General features: G+C 36.2%; 1 long non-coding RNA gene and 1 other non-coding gene across 2 annotated transcripts in view; both read right to left on the bottom strand.

The window, feature by feature from the left end:
* LOC144379512 (uncharacterized) overlaps positions 1 to 14,815 on the bottom strand; it is a 408,148-nt gene that overhangs the window by 15,070 nt on the left and 378,263 nt on the right. The window lies entirely within an intron of this gene.
* Positions 13,613 to 13,743, bottom strand: LOC118541857 (small nucleolar RNA SNORA63). Its single transcript, XR_004920296.1, has one exon. It is a non-coding gene; the product is annotated as a small nucleolar RNA SNORA63 (small nucleolar RNA).

Consider the following 14,815-nt stretch of genomic DNA (forward strand, 5'->3'; position numbering starts at 1 on the left):
GCACAACACAGAACAGAATGAACTTTGGCATGTGCCTCAAATTAAATTTAAAATATTTTTTTTGCTCTCCTGAAGTGACTGGAACATGCATAATACAGAAAATTTTTCTGCATAAGAAAATGGGTTTCTACCCTTAATAGCTTATCTATCTTAATAGCTTATTTACCTAATACTGTATTGAATGCTCATTTATATATATATATATATAATGTATATATAATATTAAGATGCCCAGAATTTGTATTAGAAATGCTGGATGCTGCCTAGGAAAAAAAAAAAAAGTCTTTTTGGAAAATGAATGAATTCTGATGAGTGGAGTCTAGTTACTTGCAGCTAAAGAAATTTTAATGACTTTTGTCATTTTCTAGTTTTAAGGGAAACAGACACTACAAATGAATAAACATTAAGTCCTCAAGTTTTATTTGAGATGATCACATCACTCAATTGGCTCATGTGATCATCAATATGATTTTAAAAAAGGGAAAATTAAGTTCTTTACATTATTTTCTGTTTTAATTTTATGATTGCCCTGCATCTTATTTTTCTTCTTACTTTTCCCCCAATAAAATCACAACAAAAATACATTGTTAGGAAAATATTTTGAGACTAATAGCTTCAGATAAGATTATAAAAACTAAAACTCTGAATGAAAGCTTAAGGATTAAAAAATATAAATGTATTTGTTTCCCTTTCTTCCTCTGCTCCCCTATTTTTATTTGTGAAATAGGCTAAGGCTACTATATTTTCCTGATATTATTTAAATATAGGGCATTTTTCTACCATGAATAATTGAATAATTGTTGAATAATTCTATCATCTCTGACACTAGTAATCAGCCTAGGAAATACATCCTTGGCAACCATAGAGAATGCTTTCTGTTTTGTTTTGTTTTTGAAAATGACATTTATGTGATAGATAATGAGAGGCATCAGCCCACATGCACACATCTGTGTTTGGACCACATTATAAATGAGTACAAAAAATAAAAAATTCATGTTAGGAAACAAAAGAAAATATTTTTAGATAAATCAACTGCTCTCATAATGATACTGAGTGCTTACAACATACTCGGCATTCTTCTAAGTGCTGGGTTTATAAGGGTAAATATGATAGACAAAAATCTCTGGTACCATGTAACTCTGTTCTAAAAAATATGAAATATTGCATATATGTAAGTCTTAGAGATGAAGTCTGACACCAGTATATAAAAGCAACAACCTTCTGCATTTCTAGTAATATCCAATGCATTATATTATGAATATAGGCCTTATAATTTATTGAATTCTTCAGTAACTCAACTTAGGTTTATGGTAAGCCCAGTACTAGAGAGAAAGAGGATGTGGAAGTGAACAAGGTTGGCACAGTGCTCACTCTTGGCCAACTACAGAAGACATGAACCAAATAAACAATTAAAATAAGAGGAGCCAAGAGAAATGTGAAGGTTGCCCCAGGAGTCATACAGGTGAACTTATCTTAGATGAAGCTTCAGATATCTCCACCAGTAAATTACATTTAATCAGAGACCTAGAGCTAGAGCTATTTCAGTAAAGAACAGAGTTTTCTAAGAGTATGGAGGTGGGATATGTTTGGTGTGCAAGATTATGAAGAAAGAAAAGTATGTAACTTTCCATTAACAGTAAGGCAATGTAAAACCATTTTTGGTTGCATCACTGTAGATTATTCCCACTCTAGGATCCCTAAACTAATAACACTTCATCCTATAGTCACAGGTATGAAGGATGGGTTGAAAGATATCTAAGGAAAGTTTAGATCATGAAATGAAAGTGCCAAGATAAAAATATCTAATAACTCACCACAGTGAAAATAGAAAAACAAAATTAGGAAACAAAAAAATTTTTGAAAAATTCTCATAATTTATCCTAAGATATTCAAGAGATCATTTCATGTGTAAATAAGACCATATAGCAAAAGGAGTATCAAAGAATAAGAAAAAATAAATCAAAAATAAGAAAATTCAGAATGCAAAATACAGTTCAATACAAAACACACAAAAATATAATATCCAGAATTTAATACCAAACTAGTGATCTAGAAGATAATTTTAAGATAATTTTAAATTTCTTTCCCATAATATGGATATTATTTAGAAGAAATCTAAGTGTCCATCTGCCCATTTATATGATATAAATTATAAAACCAAAGAATATAAAATAATTAGGAATACATTATAAAATATACAATAGATGATAAAGGAGAAGAAACCTTACCTAAATTGAAGATCCCTTTTGAATAGGACTACTAAATTCTAAGAACATAAATTAAAAATAAATCCATGCATTCAAGTGGAATTTAAAGATACCAATGATAATGCAAAAAAAAAAAAAAAAAAATCCTATACACTTTCTAAAATCCTACCTAGGAATATAGGTAACAGGTAAACGATTTGTTATCATGTCAAGTTCAGCTGCTTCATTGCATGTATGAATCAAGCAAAGCCCAGAGTCACAAACGTTGCCAGTGTCAGATCTGAAAGGTACAAGCAGTGCCTTTGCATATTGAAAAGCTCACCTTCAGAGAAACAGTAGACTATTTGATATTACCCCACCAAATGCCACACTGAATCGGACTGAAGACTTCAGCAAACAAATTTAATGCACGGATGAATTTGGTAAATAAGCACTAAGGACTCAAAACAAAGTTTTAGTTTTCCAAAGACTATTGCTGAACACCACACTGTATTCAAACAAATTGGACTTCATTCAATTAATTCAGCAAACGAAGTTACATAGGCGATTCATTATTGCATAAAAAGAAAGTATACCTTTTATCTTTGTTTGAAAATGGTTACATTTGTGTCAAATAATGGTAGGCCTCGGAGAATAGATTGCATACTAGCACAATGTGGATTATTCTTTAGTTCTAAGATAGTACACACACTGCTAATGTAGTGTCATTATTCATTTAGAATACAGTCATGTCTTATCTTAGAGAACAAATCTCAGAGAGAGTTAGCTCATCGCAAGCATTTAATGATCATTGGCATATTTCAATGAAATGCCTATCCCTTAAAGAAGAATTGACAAGAAATCAGGAGACATATTTTTTGAAATACAGGCAGTATTGCTAAACAGAATGTTTAGCCTCAGATAATCTTCACTTGCCTCTTGTTTTCTGATATGATAAATTGAAATATGATGAGATTCTATATGTGACAAATTATCTAAAAAAATCACAGAACTTAATGATGCTCCTCATGTTAAAAGAGACAGGGATCTTTCCCAAGCTACTTTAAGAAATGAAAGAGGAATAATTATTATAAGGGTTCACATTGCCAGGACCTGAAGAGTCACCAGAAATGGAGTAAGATGTCAATAACAGGAATTCTTTCCCTTTTGTCTTATATGCATGGTCTTCTCTAATGGCATTTTTATTTCTCCATCAATGTTTGGCTCTTCTTTCTTCCAATCAGTTTCATTATTTCTTTCTCACAACTTCACCTTTGCATTATTATTGTGTCCTTACTGCTCCTGACTTATTTTCATGAAGTTTTAGCTTCAATTTCCACTCATTGATTTGTTTCCCAATTCATATTCACTAGAGTGAAAATATCATTGGCCAAACAATCTCTTTTCAGGAAGACCACATACAAATAACTTGTCTGCCCTTGTTTAAGGTGTCCACTCTGGGTAGATTGAATTGTAGCTAATAGAATGGGCTCATGTGGCATAAAACATGCTCATTGTAGGCACCATGGAACATGGAAAGTGCAGTGTCCCAGAGAAGTAATGGCAGACACTAACTGAAATCTCTAATAGAAATAACGTACCAATAAAAGCATTAAATTGATTAGAGTTGGCAATCTTGGCAATCTTAGTGGGAGTAGAGGGAGGAATTTTGAGGTTTTTGAGCAATTCCAGTAAGCTTCCTGAAGGTAACAAAATGTGGCAAGCTCTTTCAAAAGCTTTCTCCTCTTCTCAACTCTCACTTCCTAGCATATTGCTTAGCACATAGTTTACACTGAAGAAATACTTGTTTAATATTTGCTTTGCCATTAAACCTTCCAAGCATGGTTCCGTATTTTATTTTTAAACAATGGTACTTCAAAACTCTATTTGTTTCCCTACCTACAGTCAATAAAAAAGATGGTAAAATCTGAAGAAGAACCTAAGAAAAAATTCCATGTGATTATTCAAACATTTTCTCCCCAGTCTCTAATGTGCAAAGCCTAAGATATATATCAATTGGCCAAAGAACTATTCATAAGTGTTTTCATACAATTATAAACCTAAACCTAAGGAAGAAAGGAAAAGAAGGGAGGAAAGGAGGGAGGGATGAATGGAAGGAAGGAAGGAAGGAAAGAAGGAAGGCAGGAAAACAGAGCAAAAAAAGGAAAAAAAGATATTTTTTCCCCCTTGAACCAACCTATCCTTATCTGCGGAGGCTGAATTATAGAAAGACTCCCTGTAGAGATCATTAGAGGCTTTCCGGATTTTAGGTCTCCTAGTTTCCGTCTTCCTACATAGTCTAATGGCTAACACCTGAGGGTTGAAAAGAGACTTTTCTGTTAATGCAACTTTTCCTCTCTAAGATGTTTGAATGTAAATTGACCACCCTCTGACTCCTTATGTGAACTTTTTTTTTTTTTCCCTCAACTGATAGTATATGTCTGAAAGAAATGTCTGTACTTTCTAGAGGAATTACTCTGGAGGTAGATATTCTTAATAGCTTTTCACTTGGAATTGTTTCTGAAAAAGAACTAAATATATGGTGGCCTTTTGGGCATCTATAGTTGAAAATCACTTGGATCACATTAGAATTTGCTTACATGCCTACATCATCAATATTTTTTGAAAGCTTATTATCAGTTGGACCTAGGAACCCCAATGAAAATGAATGTCATAATAAATCAAAATCAGCTTATATACATGCTATTGTTTTTTAAAGTACTTAATATAATTTATGATCTTAAAGGAGAAAATTGATTCTGCACACAGATTTGTGGTTTGTAACATTAAGAATGACACAACATTCAACAAAATGTAGGATAAAATGAGGATGAGATCATTAATGACTACAAAAAATTTTATTACTTAAATATTCTAAAATTTGCCAATTTTTAAAAAATGAATACTGAGCTCTAGGTCTATCTAAAATTGACTCAGTATGATATCTGAGGAAAACATAAATTAAAAGAATACTTCAAGTATAGCTGGAACAACTCATAGCCTGAGTGATCAAATAACAGAATTGCCAGATGTTTATCATATCACAGTAGCAGGCATTTAAACTTAAATATTAATAGCTATAATTTTCTGAGCTCTCATCATGTGCAGCAATTAGATTAAGTGCTTTATATTGTGCCATGCTTTGAATCCTCATAATAGTCCTAAAAGCTAGGTGTGTTGATAATTGGGTTGAAAAATATAGAATCTATTCTATCTACAATACCAGGAAGGCTGAGCTTGCCCAGAAAACTCACAAGCTCTGTAGGACCCACTTAAGTGGACTTCTGTTACTAACCCCAAAATCAGTCTGCCTCCACCACCATACCTGCTGGCACAACGGATGCATGTTCTATCAGTAGCTCAATTCTAAATCAATGTCTTTCATGAATTTATCTATTGGCAGAGTTAATTTAGATTACTCTTACTACAAGGAAAGCTAAAATAATATTTAAAATTTTTTAACGTTTACATATTATCTTGTTTTGTTTTGCTTTACTTCAGGATGGTAAGATTCACAAAGCCAAGAAACACTGAAATTGTTGGAATGTGGAAAAGGATTTTGATCAGCCAGAAATAACAGATGTACACTAGTGCTGGTATTAAAACTAGCATTTTTTTAATATAAGAAAACAGAAACAGAGGTTAAGTAATTTAACCAAATCACACCATTTTGTTTGGCTTACATTTTTAACTAGTCATACCATTGTTTGTATAAGAGTCCTGAAGGAATAAATTTATACAACACTAAAGTCAAGCTGATATAAATGTAATTATAAATAAAATATTTTTTCTGTGTTAAGAACTTGATTAGGTTTTTCTAAATACAAATGGATGGGTGACACGCAAAATAAGGCAATATCGTTGGAGGAAAAGATGGCAGAGGAGTAGGGGACCCTATTCCAACCGGTCCCCGGAATTGAGCTGGATATTTACCAGACCACTCTGAACACCCACAAAATCATCCTGAGATGTAAGAAGATAGATCTGGATCTCTACAAACAGACTATTCCAGGCAGTTGGTTTCGAGGTATGAAGTGGGGAGCAGTGATTCCGCAGGCAGATATTGGAAGATAAACGGAAGGGGGAGGGAGCCATGGGGATCCTGCCCCACCAGTGACCGACAGCCTCCCATGCTGGGTACAGGGCACAGACTGGCAGACTGGTAGCAGCGCGGAAAGGACTTTAGGACAGCCCCCTGGACTGAAACCCGGAGCACTGGGCCCCAGGTGCAAACTGGGGGCAGCTGGCCGTTTTAGAAGCACAAAGGGCAGAGATGGGCCCCGACCTGGAGGTGAGGACTGGGAGCCTGCTCAGAGGCACACAACCCAGGACGCTGCAGTTTATAGCAGCACAGACAGAGATAGTGTGGCCTGGAGAGCTCTGAGGCAGAGGGTTGGAAATGATCTCTTCTGCCCTGACTCTCGAAGAGACGTGGAAAGCCACCAGGGAAAGCCGCCAGAGAACAAAAGCCCCAAAAAACCGGTTTTCACTGAGCCCATCCCCCCCCCCCACAGGGGGCAGGGCAACTCTGCCCAAACAGAGTTACCTGAGTAACAGTGTGGCAGGACCCTCCCCCAGAAGACAGGCTGGGAAAACAAGAGGCCCGCAACACTAAGGACCCTATAAAAGAGGTGCATCTTGCTTGGGCTGTGGTCAATAATTTGGACTCTGTACATTCCCTCAGTCACCCCTCAACAGAATGACTAGGAGGAGGAACCCCCAAAATAGGAAAGACTCAGAGACTGTAACTTCTGCCACAGATTTGCAAATGGGTAACAGATATAACCAAGATGTCGGAGATGGAATTCAGGGTAGCAATTGTGAAGACAATAGCTAGAATGGAGAAATTGATGAATGGCAAAATAGAGTCTCTAAGGGCAGAAATGAAAGCTGAATTGGCAGAACTTAAAAATGCTATCAATGAGATCCAATCTCATTTAGATAATCTAACATGTAGGGTAAGTGAGGCAGAAGAATGAATTAGTACTCTAGAAGACCAATTAATAGACAAGAAGGAAAAAGAGGAGGCCAGGGAAAAATAACTCAAAATCCATAAAAATAGAATCAGAGAAATAAAGGACACCATGAAACGTTCCAATGTCAGAATTATTGGGATCCCTAAGGGGGTGAAGAGAGAGAGAGGACTAGAAGATATATTTGAGCAAATCATAGCTGAGAACTTCCCTAATCTGGGGAATGAAACAAACATTCGTGTACTAGAGGCAGAGAGGACCCCTCCCAAGATCGAGGAAAACAGGCCTACACCCCAGCATGTAATAGTAAAACTCGCAAATCTTAGAACCAAGGAAACCATCTTAAGGGCAGTTAGGGGGAAGAGATTCCTTACGTACAGAGGGAGGAACATCAGAATAACGTCAGACCTATCCACAGAGACCTGGCAAGCCAGAAAGGCCTGGCAAGACATATTCAGGGTACTGAAAGAGAAGAACATGCAGTCAAGGATACTTTATCTGGCAAGGCTGTCATTTAAAATGGATGGAGAGATGCAGAACTTCTAAGACGGGCAGAAACTGAAAGAATATGTGACCACTACGCCGGCCCTGCAAGAAATATTAAGGGGGGTTCTATAAAAGGAGAAGGACCCCAAGAATGATATAGAACAGAAATTTACAGAGACAATCTATAAAAACAAGGTCTTCACAGGCAACATGATGAAAATAAAATCATATGTTTCAATAATCACTCTCATTGTGAACGGCCTAAATGCTCCCATAAAATGGCACAGAGTTGCAGATTGGATAAAAAGACCGGACCCATCCATATGCTGTCTACAAGAGACTCATTTTAAACCTAAAGATACATCCAGACTGAAAGTGAAGGGATGGAGATCCATCTTCCATGCCAATGGACCTCAAAAGAAAGCTGGGGTAGCAATTCTTATATCAGACAAATTAGATTTTAAGCTAAAGACTGTAGTTAGAGACACAGAAGGACACTACATCATTCTTAAAGGGTCTATCCAAAAAGAAGATCTAACAGTTGTAAATATCTATGCCCCCAACATGGGAGCAGCCATCTACATAAGCCAACGGTTAACCAAAATAAAGAGGCATAATAATAATATGTTAATTGTAGGAGACCTCAATATTCCACTCTCAGCAATAGACAGATCATCTAAGCAGAAAATCAACAAAGAAACAAGAGCTTTGAATGACACACTGGACCAGATGGACCACATAGATATATACAGAACATTCCACCCTAAAACAACAAATACTCATTCTTCTTGCGTGCTCACGGAACTTTCTCCAGAATAGACCACATACTGGGTCACAAATCAGGTCTCAACTGATACCAAAAGATTGAGATTATTCCCTGCATATTCTCAGACCATAATGCCTTAAAACTGGAACTCAATCACAAGAAAAAATTTGGAAGAAATTCAAACACTTGGAAGCTAAAGACACTCTGCTCAAGAATGTTTGGGGCAACCAGGAAATCAAAGAAGAACTTAAACAATTCATGGAAACCAATGAGAATGAAAACACATCGGTCCAAAACCTATGGGATACTGCAAAGGCGGTCTTAAGGGGGAAATACATAGCCATCCAAGCCTCACTCAAAAAAAATTGAAAAATCCCAAATTCACCACCTAACTTTACACCTTAAAGAACTAAAGTAAAAGCAACAAACGATGCCTAAGCCACGCATTATAAGAGAAATAATTAAGATTAGAGCAGAGATCAATGAATTAGGAAGCTGGGTCTTTGAGAGAATTAATAAGATCAATAAACCACTGGCCAGACTTATCCAAAAGAAAAGAGAAAGGACCCAAATTAATAAAATTATGAACAAAAGGGGAGAGATCACGACTAACACCAAGGAAATAGAAACAATTATTAGAAATTATTATCAACAACTAAATGCCAATAAATTGAGCAACCTGGAAGAAATGGATGACTTCCTGGAAACTTATAAACTCTCAAGACTGAAACAGGAAGAAATTGACAACCTGAATAGGCCAATAACCAATAACGAGATTGAAGAAGTGATCAAAAACCTCCCAAAAAAACAAGAGTCCAGGGCCTGATGGATTCCCTGAGGAATTCTACCAAGCATTCAAAGAAGAAATAATACCTATTCTCCTGAAGCTGTTTCAAAAAATAGGAACAGAAGGAAAGCTTCCAGACTCATTCTATGAGGCCAGCATTACCTTAATCCCCAAACCAGGCAAAGACCCCATCAAAAAGGAGAATTTCAGACCAATATCCCTGATGAATATGGATTCCAAAATTCTCAACAAAATCCTAGCTAATAGGATCCAACAATATATCAAAAGGATCATCCAACATAACCAAGTGGGATTTATCCCCAGGATGCAAGGGTCGTTCAACATTTGCAGATCAATCAATGTGATAGAACACATTAATAAGAGGAGGGAGAAGAACCACATAATCCTCTCAATTGATGCAGAAAAAGCATTTAAAAAATACAGCATCCTTTCCTGATTAAAACTCTTCAGAGTATAGGGATAGAGGGAACATTCCTCAAGTTCATAAAATCCATCTATGAAAAACCCACAGCAAATATCATCCTCAATGGGGAAAAGCTGAGAGCCTTTCCCTTAAGATCAGGAACACGTCAAGGATGCCCACTCTCACCACTTTTGTTCAACATAGTACTAGAAGTCCTAGCAACAGCAATCAGACAACAAAAAGAAATAAAAGGTTATTCAAATTGGCAAAGATGAAGTCAAACTCTCTCTCTTCGCAGATGACATGATACTTTATATGAAAAATCCAAATGATTCCACCCCCAAATTACTAGAACTCATACAGCAATTCAGTAATGTGGCAGGATACAAAATCAATGCACAAAAATCAGTTGCTTTCTTATACACTAACAATGCAACTGTAGAAAGAGAAATTAGAGAAACGATTCCATTTACAATAGCACCAAAAACCATAAGATACCTCAGAATAAACCTAACCAAAGAGGTGAAGGATCTATACTCTAGGAGCTACAGAACACTCACGAAAAAAATAGAAGAAGACACAAAAAAATGGAAAAACATTCCATGCTCATGGATCGGAAGAATAAACATTGTTAAAATGTCTATGCTACCCAGAGCAATCTATACCTTCAGCACCATCCCGATCAAAATTCCAATGACATTTTTCAAAGTGCTGGAACAAACGATCCTAAAATTTGTATGGAATCAGAAAAGACCCTGAATCGCCAAGGAAATGTTGAAAAAGAAAAACAAACCTGGGGGCATCACATTGCCCAATTTCAAGCTATATTACAAAGCTGTGGCCAAAAAGACAGCATGGTACTGGCACAAAAACAGACATATAGACCAATGGAACAGAATAGAGAACCCAGATATGGACCCTCACTCTATGGTCAAATAATCTTCAACAGAGCAGGAGAAAATATGCAATGGAAAAAAGACAGTCTCTTCAATAAATCGTGCTGAGAAAATTGGACAGCCACATCCAGAAGAATGAAATTCGACCATTCTCTAACACCATACACAAAGATAAACTCAAAATGGATAAAAGACCTCAATGTGAGACAGGAATCCATCAAAATCCTAGAGGAGAACATAGGCAGTAACCTCTTTGACATCAGCCACAGCAACTTCTTTCAAGATACAGCTCCAAAAGCTAGTGAAACAAAAGCAAAAATGAACTTTTGGGACTTCATCAAGATAAAAAGCTTCTGCACAGCAAAGGAAACAGTCAACAAAACAAAGAGGCAACCCACAGAATGGGAGAAGATATTTGCAAATGACACTACAGACAAAGGGCTGGTATCCAAGATCTATAAAGTACTTCTCAAACTCAACACCCAAAACCCAAATAAGTCAATAAATGGGCAGAAGACATGACCAGACACTTCTCCAAAGAAGACATACAAATGGCTAACAGACACATGAAAAAATGTTCATCATCATTAGCCATCAGGGAAATTCAAATCAAAACCACACTGAGATACCACCTTACACCAGTTAGAATGGCAAAAATGGACAGGGAAAGAAACAACAAATGTTGGAGAGGTTGTGGAGAAAGGGGAATCCTCTTACACTGTTGGTGGGAATGCAAGTTGGTACAGCCACTTTGGAAAACAGTGTGGAGGTTCCTCAAAAATTTAAAAATAGAGCTACCCTATGACCCAGCAATTGCACTCCTGGGTATTTACCCCAAAGACACAGATGTAGTGAAAAAAAGGGCCATATGCACCCCAATGTTCAGAGCAGCAATGTCCGCAATAACCAAACTGTGGAAAGAACTGAGATGCCCTTCAACAGATGAATGGACAAAGAAGATATGGTCCATAGATACAATGGAATATTACTCAGCCATCAGAAAGGATGAATGCCCAACTTTTACATCAACATGGATGGGACTGGAGGAGATTATGCTAAGTGAAATAAGTCAAGCAGAGAAAGTCAATTATCATATGGTCTCACTTATTTGTGAACATTAGGAATAGCATGGAGGACATTAGGAGAAGGAAGGGAAGAATGAAGGGGGAGAAATCGGAGGGGGAGATGAACCATGAGAGACTATGGACTCTGAGAAACAAACTGAGGGTTTTAGAGGGGAGGGGGGTGGGAGGATGGGTTAGCCCAGTGATGGGTATTAAGGAGGGCACGTACTGCATGCAGCACTGGGGGTTATATGAAAACAATGGATCGTGGATTATTACATCAAAAACTAATGTTGTATTTATTGTATGGTGACCAACATAACATAATAAAATTAAATTAAATTTAAAAAAATAAGGCAATATCTAGAAAAAGAATGCAGTGTGGTGTCAAGATGAAAAGCATGGATTTGGGAATCAAACTCCCTGGAGTCCAGCCTTCTTTTGCCTTTATTTGTTAGGTTAACTTGGATAAATTACCTAGACATTTTGTTCCTTAATTTCCTCATCTGCAAAATGGGGAATAAAATAGCAACTGAACAACAGAGAACTTTTAATAAAAAATATCAATTATACAAACATTTATAACAGTTTTTGACATGTGGTGTTAAGTAAATCCTACCTATTATGGATAGAGTGCCAAATGTAGTGGGGTGAAGTGGGATTTAAGATGAAACAAATTATCTTACATGTAGATAATAAGAGTGTACTTTCTGAAGAGAGTTTAAAAAGCATTAATAAAACCAACTATACATCAATCTGCCCTTGAATATGTTCTTTCCTCTGTCTTAAGAACCTTGTTGCCAGCTCTTTGGGTACTAAGTTTCCTACTTTTTCAAATTAATTTCAGGGGGTACCCTCCTGTTAACCTGCTTTGCCTTCAGTGGGCAGATAAAGGTTTTCTTTTATGTCACCATATAACCATGTATCTTATAGACCCTCCTCCTTAAAAGTATTTACTGTGTTGCCTTCAAATTATGCAATTGTTGATTTATCTTGTTATCAGTGAGGCAATGATCTATATACTCCTTGTCAATGCATCCTTGCTCCTAGCACAAAGCCTGGGGCATGGTAAGTGCAGAACAAGTATTTGTTGAAGGAATGAATGAACCAATGAATAACCCAGTCAATGAATGAATCATCTCAAGTTATAACTTGAACTTAAGCTCCTATATCAAATAGGTAACAGGATATTATAGTGAAAAAAATAGCCAAAGGTCTGATTTTGACATACTAGCCATATGATCACAAGAAAGTTACTTAGTCTTTTGGACTGTTCCCTCATCTCCAAATGAATACAAGAAAAAATTCTCATCTCAAAATGTTATGAAAAGTAAATAAGATAAAATATATTTATGACTTGGTAGCCTGTAAAGGACTGTGCAGATGTTAGTGGTCACATTGAAAGTGAGTAAATTATAAGAGAATGTATTATAAGTGTTAGTGATAGCTACAAATGGTAAATAGTATATCCATATTGTAAGCCTCTGAGCTATATTAAACAAAATTAGTTAAAAGATGTCTGAAATCAAGAAATCATTATTTAGGTGAGAAAATATTCATCAGGACTTTGATTCTAATTGAAAGGTACCAAAATGACTAATACAATTTTTTTTCTCTCCCATGCAAGAATTCAAGGCTGCTGAAGTATTGCTTGTTCCAGACACTAAAAGATGAAATTAATCAAATCCATTATCTTCCCTACTGTCACTGCTCACAACAGAATCTTGACTATATTGAGAAGCTTACCATGGATCATGGTTTTAATTAACATTTTGTTTCCAGAGGAGGTGCAACAAGCGATTTTTTTTTTTTTTTAAAGATTTTATTTATTTATTTGACAGAGAGAGAGACAGCGAGAGACGGAACACAAGCAGGGGGAGTGGGAGAGGAAGAAGCAGGCTTCCCGCAGAGCAGGGAGCCCAATGTGGGGCTCGATCCCAGGACCCTGGGATCATGACCTGAGCCAAAGGCAGACGCTTAACGACTGAGCCACCCAGGCGTCCCTCAAGTCAGTGTTTTACTTGGTAAACATGTCTGAGACCACGCATCCCTGGCTGCTAAACACCATGGTGGACAGGGCTAGAAAGGTAACAGCTTTATTTTGAGCAGGGGGCAAAGACAAGGCAGCACTTTACAGCTACATTGTAACTAGATCCTGCATCACAACAAGCGATTTTTATGTAAAGCATTCTTTTTGACCTATAATTGGTGAGATATATCACTTTAAAAAGAAAAGAAAATAGAAATACAGAAATACTCTTCCTTAAGTATTAGTTATATATAACTCACTAATACTTTTATCATACTATCTATCCAGTATGTGTATTTGTATGTGCCAGTTTCAATGACATATGTTATTATCACTTATTTCTAGTATACATTTTTTTTAATGGAGTTTTCCTTCCTTTTAGTGGCAGATTATTTCCATTAAATGGAGCATGAAAAATTAGAAGAGCTGCTCCAATCCAATTAGATCTTCTATTTTCTGTGGTGTTTTTAATGATACATATATACTACTTGTGTTCTTTAAATATCCTCAAAGGGTTTCAAAAAATAAATTTGATATCTCACCTTTCCCCTTCATTTGTTCACATATATGACTATTGCAGCTTTTTTTTTTTTTTTTTTTTTTTACATATATCTAGTATTCTTAGGAGAAAATTAAAGAAAAGAAAATTATAGCTTTGTGGGAAGTTTTTTTGGTTCTGCTTCTTCTGTTTCTTTTAGGACACCATGGGCTTTCTGTTTAAGCCTGGGTATTTAATGAAATCAAATCTATTTAGTCCTGATTGCTCAATCTTTACCATCTGAGGAATTTAGGAAAGGGTCGCATTCGTCAGAATAAAAAAAGACATAGGCTGGCATCTTCTTCTGAAAAGTTCTCTGGTGTTTAGCAGTAGTTTGTTCAGAAGTGGACAGAAAAATGGAGGGAAGTAGGCTGTCCCACACTTCTATTACCAATACCTCAAAGAACATATTACCAATCCTTCAGTGTCTGTGGTCCTCTCTAATGAAATGTGCATTCTACAACTTAATGAAATGGAGAAAAAAAAATTATTAAACGATCTGACAAAATTGCTACTTATAGAAAGGGGAATAAAAAATCTGTTTTCCCATGGGTAATTCAGAATTTGTAGAATAATCATGTTTGTTAGGAAAATCCCTACTTAAATAGGAAAAGCAATTCCTTGTATCCACAAACTGATTACCACAGCGTGGTTGGTTACTATACA

The sequence above is a fragment of the Halichoerus grypus genome, chromosome 11 (assembly GCF_964656455.1).
Source record: "Halichoerus grypus chromosome 11, mHalGry1.hap1.1, whole genome shotgun sequence".
Classification (NCBI taxonomy): Eukaryota; Metazoa; Chordata; class Mammalia; order Carnivora; family Phocidae; genus Halichoerus; species Halichoerus grypus.